The 7282-nt window shown below is 41.8% G+C and overlaps 1 protein-coding gene across 4 annotated transcripts in view; it reads right to left on the minus strand.

Moving 5' to 3' along the window:
- CEPT1 (choline/ethanolamine phosphotransferase 1) overlaps positions 1-7282 on the minus strand; it is a 46393-nt gene that overhangs the window by 38859 nt on the left and 252 nt on the right. Inside the window, exon 1 of one of the 4 annotated variants that reach the window (XM_032155035.2) lies at positions 7133-7199. The exons of 2 other annotated variants lie outside the window; for them this stretch is intronic. The gene's annotated coding sequence lies outside the window, so the exon portion shown is untranslated. Of the gene's footprint in view, positions 1-6738; positions 6824-7132; positions 7200-7282 lie in introns of those variants that run through there. One more of the 4 variants, XM_032155034.2, reaches the window with a different exon arrangement.

Here is a 7282-nt window from a genome sequence, read left to right on the forward strand (position 1 = left end):
CTTGTCCAAATCACACAGCTGGTAAGTAGCATTCAAACAAACACAGGGTTTCCGTTTAAACCAAACCAAGTAGGATTCAAACAAACACAGGGTTTCTGTTTAAATTAAACCAAAAGACAAAACTTCTTATTGGTAAAAACGAATATAGATGGTATTCTCGGTGGAGATAAACAACAATGAAAAAAATTAACTTTAAGACAGTATATATGTATTAGCAGAGTGTCCTGATGAACTGAGGAAGAAGGAAAAAAAGTAAAAGTGGGTTAAGTGATGACTGCTGATAAAGGACCTTGAGTTTAATCCCTGAAGTATTTGTATTTCATTTAGAAAAGATTAGAGATAACAATTATAAGTAATCAAGTAGCATGAGGAAATACAAGAGTATTTTTAAGATGAATCAGAATAGAGAAAATAGAACAATTAAAAATTAGTAAGTACAGTGATCTCAATGGTTTGAAGTGGTGAGGGCCTATAGTAGGATGGTAAAAATGAAAATATGAAAGACAGTCAAATCTATAAGCAATTTCTATTTAGATGGAAGATTCAGCAGAAAGTACTTAAGAATTAGATATGAGAGGTGAGGAAACAGAACAAAAAGAGTCAACAGCTAGAGATTACTGGTACTGTTGTCAAAAGGGCAAGTTGGAAAAGAAAATCAGTTTGTTATTTTTTGGCTTTTGGGGTGTAGGGGATGAAAGGGAACTAGGGATGAGGGTAGGAAGGGAATATATACATGTGAGATGTAATATATACATAGAGATGTTTTAGACAAAATCAAAAAACTGGAGTTTTGGTAAGAGTGAAAAGTTCAGGTCATCAACTTAAAAGCTAAAGTCTGGTTAAACACTAGAAAGTAGAAAAGTTCTCAAAGGGATTAAGCATTGAAAGAAAAAAATGAATAAAGAACCTGTGAGAAACTTACCATAGTGAGGAGGAGGAGGAACAGAGACCATAAGATTAAAAAAAAAAAAAAAGAAAGAAAGAATCTTAATAGAACAAAAAGATTAGTGGCATAGGTATGCTTTGATCTTCTGGTTGGAAACTATCCACAAAGCAGTATCAAAGTCCCAGAAATGGTATGGGTCCAGGACATCTCGACAATGGATCTACTATCAAAACATGCTCAGTTGTCCCTTTTAACTTTTTTTGCTGTGAGAGGATCTGGTTTATTCTGCCTTTGCAGGGTGGTCCTGAGAGTGGCAGGTTCCCCCGTCTGGGGTGGAGGGGAGGCAGCACTGGAATGCAGTGAAGCCAGGCCAAGGCCCAGAGGCAGCTGTGGTAGACTGCAGCATGGTGCTCCTGCTGCCCAGGATGGAAGGCACTGAACTGAGACCGGGCCATGGATAGAGGACTATGAACTCAGGCCACATGTGCATTCTGGGAAGTGGGGCACAGGGTCACATGCCACAAAACATGAAATGTAGGCACTCAGCTCATGAGTAACCACATGGACAAGTAGGTACCAGCCAGGGGGACACTCACCCCACAGCCTGGTATGGACATATGAACACAATGGAACAGGACTTTTTTCCTATATCCCTATAAATATCAAATTCCAAAATTTCAATGTTACTAATGACCTAAGGTGGCATCCAAAACCTCTGTCAATCACGTACCTCAATATTTGGTTTAGAAAATAATCATTATAGTCAAGTTAATGCCCTTATATAAATTTTCAAAAATCTCAAGAGACTCATCAGTGTCACAATTTAACCAACTGAGATGCCCCCAAATAAAAATATTTAATATTTTGGGGGTGCGGTGGCTCACACCACTTTGGGAGGCTGAGGCGGGTGGATCACCTGAGGTCAGGAGTTCGAGACCAGCCTGGCCAACACGGTGAAACCCCGTCTCTACTAAAAATACAAAAATTAGACTGGCGTGGTGGCAGGCACCTGTAATACCAGCTACTCAGGAGGCTGAGGCAGGAGAATTGCTTGACCCCAGGAGGCGAAGGTTGCAGTGAGCCGAGATCGCACCACTGCATTCCAGCCTGAGTGACAAAGCGAGACTCTGTCTTAAAAAAAAAAAAAAAAAAAAAAATTATTTCAAATCAAGGAGAAAAATCAAAGCTAATTTCTTACATTTTGAGGAATTCTTTCACACAACTGTATCACAAAGGTACTGATTAAAACTGTTTTAAAGTAATGTTTATATAATATTAAATTAACTGGTGACAAGACCACTTTAGATCAAATGAGAGACCAATAACCACCAATACACATAGCTTCACAGTAGCCAAATTTTCTATAGTCAAGCAATGATATATTTTCGTATTTGGTAAATGATAGCTCTTACGGAATTCCACTTGAAATGAGAATTAAAAATTTAGTCAATTCCATTTGTATTTTACTGTTGCAGTATTCTATTCTCTTACTGTAAAAAAAAAAAAAGAAAAAAAAGATGAGTACTAGCCTGCTTTTGGCACTAAATAGCTATAAGCAACTGATCCTAATGGTTTTAAGTTTGAGCATTTGGCAGGACTAGTTGATAAACTGATACTTTCCCTCTCAGCTTTTCCCCTCTGCGACCTAGATTGTTTTTAAACCTTCTATTTCTCTTTTATAAAAATCTACATTTTGACAAACCTTTTCAGATCTAACCACTGTATAAATTTATACATGAAAAGAGGCAATGAGTTTTTGAAGGCTTTCTTTGCCAACATTGCAGCAACAATGTCTCTGTGAAGCTATTAGCAACAACACTGCAAATATAAATTCAGATACATGTAGTCTCTGACCTACAGATGGCTACTTTACTTTCAACACATACATATAGATACAGAGTTTGCAGTCACTACCAGAGGTTCATCTCTACTCTTCCTTCCATCATATCTGAGATCCAGGGGCTATGACCATGAAAACCATTACAGAAAAAACAGGAACTTCTGAATTTTAGCAAATGAAAAGCAAGCATATCTCACTGGAGCCACACAGGGTAGGTGGCTACAATAGGAAGATCAGGACAATGTGGCGAGAATGGAAAAACGGATGTGGGATGGGAATACAGAAAGGAGGTAAATATTAAAAAATTATTCTATGTTGGGAACGGTGGCTCATTGCCTGTAATCCCAGCACTTTGGAAGGCTGAGGCAGGTGGATCACCTGAGCTCAGGAGTTTAAGACCAGCCTAGGAAACATGGCAAAACCACATCTATACAAAAAAATTAGCTTAGCATGCTGGCCTGTCGTGCAGTCCCAGCTACTTGGGAGGCTGAGTTGGGAGGATTGCTTGAGCCCTGGAGGTTGAGGCTGCAGTGAGCCATGATCACGCCACTGTACTCCAGCCTGGGCAACAGAGCAAAACCATGTCTCAAAAACAAACAAACAAAAAAACCCAAAAGTTACCTGAAATTTTTATATGGAGTCAGGCCTATGACCAAAAGGATGAGCAGAAAATGTCATTTTCTTACCACAGTACAAGTAACAAAAAGAAAAAAAAAAAGTAAGAAATTAAAATTATTGCTGGCTAGCTTAGAAACCTAGCCACCAGTCTTAACAGTTATAAGAAAATAGATTACAAGTTCCCAGTGCATTCAGCCAACATATAAACGCAGTGAATGAGGCTGACATGATCCCAGCTCCTATGTCCAGTGGGAAAAGAAATAAAAACTAGTAAACAAGCAAATAAAAAAATTACACACTGTGATAGGCACAATGAGGAAAACAAAGTGCTAAGCTAGAAAATAGCTGGGGGGTACACATTTCAAACAGGGTGAAGTCTTCAAGTAGCTTCTATACCAAGCTCAGAGGAAAAGAAGGAGCCAGACGTTTTAGGGGAGGAGGAAGAATAATCCAAGAAAATGGAACACGCCCTGAGATAGTAAAGAGATTGTCTTGCTCAGGTATAAGAGAGATCACCATGGATGGATAGGAGTAAACCAGATGGAAGAATGGGATAAAATGAAGTTTGGAGAATTAACGCAGAGTTGTCATTTTACTTGGATGTAATGGAAAGCAACTGATGTGCTTATAAAGAAACCTGTAATTTTAGAACACGGCCAAAATTATTTGTTAACTGAGGATACGTTTTCATGTATCATAATAGTAAAAGTGAATATTTTAAACTGTATAAAATTCCCATCAGCTGTAACGCTGTAAGTCAGTTCATAATAATACTGTCAAAGTCCTATAATACTGTCACAGTCCTACAGCTATTGTAGTCTTTTCACTTGTAATCAGTAACTCTCTTCCTCTGTTAAAATCTGGCTCTAGTGCGCTGCTCCCTTTAAAGCACTCATCACACTTTGAACTTTTTTTGTTTGATTTTTTTTTTTTTTTTTTGTCTTTCCCCCACACTGTTCTGTAAACTCCACAAGTGCATGGGCCAAGCCTGTCTTGTTAACATTCTTTTCCCACAAGCTCATACCATACTTAGCACTAAGTAGATAATCAATACTTATTTTAATTTAATTTAATTTTGTGAGACAGGATCTCGCTCTGTAGCACAGGCTGGAGGCAATACCAGATCTTGGCTCACTGCAACCTCCTCCTCCTGGGTTCAAGCGATTCTTGTGTCTCAGCCACAGAATAGCTAGGATTACGGGCATGTGCCACCACACCCTGCTAGTAAGTAATCAGTACTTACTGAACAATTAACAAATATTATTCGTCTAGTATTTAAAAAACATTTAGTGGTTCCAGACTCTGATGAAACAGAAAGGCTGAAATATAACATTCCATACCTTTAAGAAACTCAAAAAGGGGAGGGTGGGGTCTCATAAACATCTAAGTTATGAATGCTATCAACAAACTGTTTTGTAAGTCCAGAGGAGAACTAGGAAAACACATACGGTCTGACAAAGAATTTTCTTTGTGCAAGCATAAATATTTATGTGTCAACAAAGGTAGAAAAAGTATAATCAGAGATATTTAATTAATACCTTTACTAAAAAAGTCTGTCATGCAAAACGGCTGCATCTATATCAGCTGAGGATAATGGCATATGGGCTACATTATTCCTGTGTGGACTTTAGCATGGGGAATGTCTGACAAGTATCACATTAAAAAAAAATCTCTAACTCCTGAGCAGTGCATAAGGTAAGCTTACACAATATACAACCTGTTGTGTGAAATTCCAGAATTTCCATCCCCGCCATGTCTAAGGGTGCCAAGTTTTGATCTGCACTGATTCAGCAGTATGTTTACAGTCTTTTCACAGGTAATTGGCTACCTAAAGAAAAATACTCATGGCTACACTAGCAGAAAGGAAGGGCAAATTATAAAGAACAAGGAAAGAAAGGAAGGAAAAAAAAAGAAAAAGAAAACTAATAGGATCAGAGGATTAAGTTCAGCATTATTTAACAAGTGATACATAGAGCAAGTTTACAAAAACAAAAGCCTTTTCAGCAGACTTGGAAGCAAAAACAGGGCTGTGTAACACAACTTAGATCTAGTGTTTTGCTGAAGTGAAATCTTGCACTCCTTAAAAGAGGAAATAACTTTCTTTCCCCTTAAAAAAACACACACACACAACATAAAAATCAGCAAAAGCTTGGTATTTTATAGGTTATTTTTCTAGCCCCTTAAAAATAAGCACAGCATGACCCTCAAAAAGAACATCAGCACGTTTAACCAGCTTAAAAAACAAATCTAAAGCCTAGAAAACAAAGAAATTGTGCAATAAAACGTAATTGGTGTTAATATAAGGTAGATTGACCTAACTTATTTCTTAAATGTGTTGGAAAGATAAGTTGTGCAGGGGGCTTTAACTAGTTTTTCTCAGCATAAAATGAAGAGGCAACTAAATGCTTTTAGAACCTCAATCTCGAATTTTACGTGAATGGCAATGGCTCTAAATTAGTAATGCTCTAAATGCCCTTACCAAAGCCTAACTTGTGTTATAAGTCGTTCAACTCAACATCTACGGACTGGACATATTCCTAATAGTTCGAGTGGGAAATAAATCTTTATTCTTTGTCCACATACAAGACAAGACACTAACATTTGTTGAAAGACAACTATGGATTTGCCTACTGTTATACTATGGATTTACTGATTAAAAGACTTCAAGCAAAATTATATATTCAATACTAATGATGCAAAATGGCAAAAATGACACCAAAATGCCAAGCACTGAATTGGAGAAAACAAGTTAAACATGGCTAAAGATCCCATTCATGCAGTGTTTCTGGGAATACTGGCAAACACCAGCAACTCTTATGGTTATTTCTCCTTGCAAGAATGCTGCTGAAATAAACGTCAGCTAGCAATCTCACAGCTTATCAATATAGGCTGAAATTTCTAGAAAAGTTGCTGCCCAGCGCGTCCCAGCCACAAACATCAGCACCGCATTCCTAAGGGGAGACAAACCCGGCAGAGGATGCCACACTATGTGTGGACTTGCCAGCACTCGGGCAGGAGGGTGTGGACCTGACAGGCAAGGTCCGTTCCGCACGGGTAGCGCTCCCAGCCCTCGGCCCGCTCAGCGCGGGCCCTCCACGGTTCTTCCCACCCGTACCTTCGGCTCCCACACAACCCCCCCCGCCCGGCTCCCGCGCCGGCGCTCCGCCACCCCAATGTCTCCACAGAGGGGCAAGGGGGCAGTCGCCCTTCGCCTCCCCACAACCCCGCGCGTGAGGCCACCCTGCGCCAGGAAGAAGGACGGCGTTCGCCTCGAGCGAGTCCATACACAGCTATATCCTAATGACCCGCCCCAGAGCATCCAGTCCTCTCTCCACGGGCCCCTACAACGCCCTTCAAATCCTTTACGCCCGGTGACCGCGCCCCGCAGCCTTACCCTGACCCCAACAAGTACACCCCTAGAAATAGCGCCTCCGACTCCAGCCGACTGGGTGACTGATCGGCGGCAGCACGTTCACGACACTTTCGCGATTGCCGTAAAGGGAAACAAGATTTGAACGAGCAGCGCCGCAGGCGCGCTCCTCGGGGCCGTGAGCGCGCCCCGGGGGCCGTCCGGTCTGCTCGGGAGCGCGCCCCATGGCCCAGCCCTGTCTCCTTATAGCAGGCGGGCTTCGGCGCTATCGGCCAGCGCTAGTCGGTCTGGTAAGGTAAGCCGAAGTAGGGGAGAAGGGACAGGCTCCAGCGCTTGCAGCCCGCTCCCTCTAGAAGGGTGCGTCAGAGGGTGGGATCTGGCAGCTCGGGGAAGTGGGCGCAGCCTGGAGCCCCCTTACCCGCGTCGCAGGCGCGCGAGACTCCTGCTGGTCCTCATTGCCTCCGGAGGCTACCTTATGCCAGGCGCCCCAGGGGCTGGTTGGGGCGGGAACTGCGGGGGTTTCCGGGGGCGGGGATGAGTGCAGCTGGGCTCAGCTCCCCGTGCCCTA

The sequence above is a fragment of the Hylobates moloch genome, unplaced genomic scaffold (genome assembly GCF_009828535.3).
Source record: "Hylobates moloch isolate HMO894 unplaced genomic scaffold, HMol_V3 SCAFFOLD_5, whole genome shotgun sequence".
Taxonomy (NCBI): domain Eukaryota; kingdom Metazoa; phylum Chordata; class Mammalia; order Primates; family Hylobatidae; genus Hylobates; species Hylobates moloch.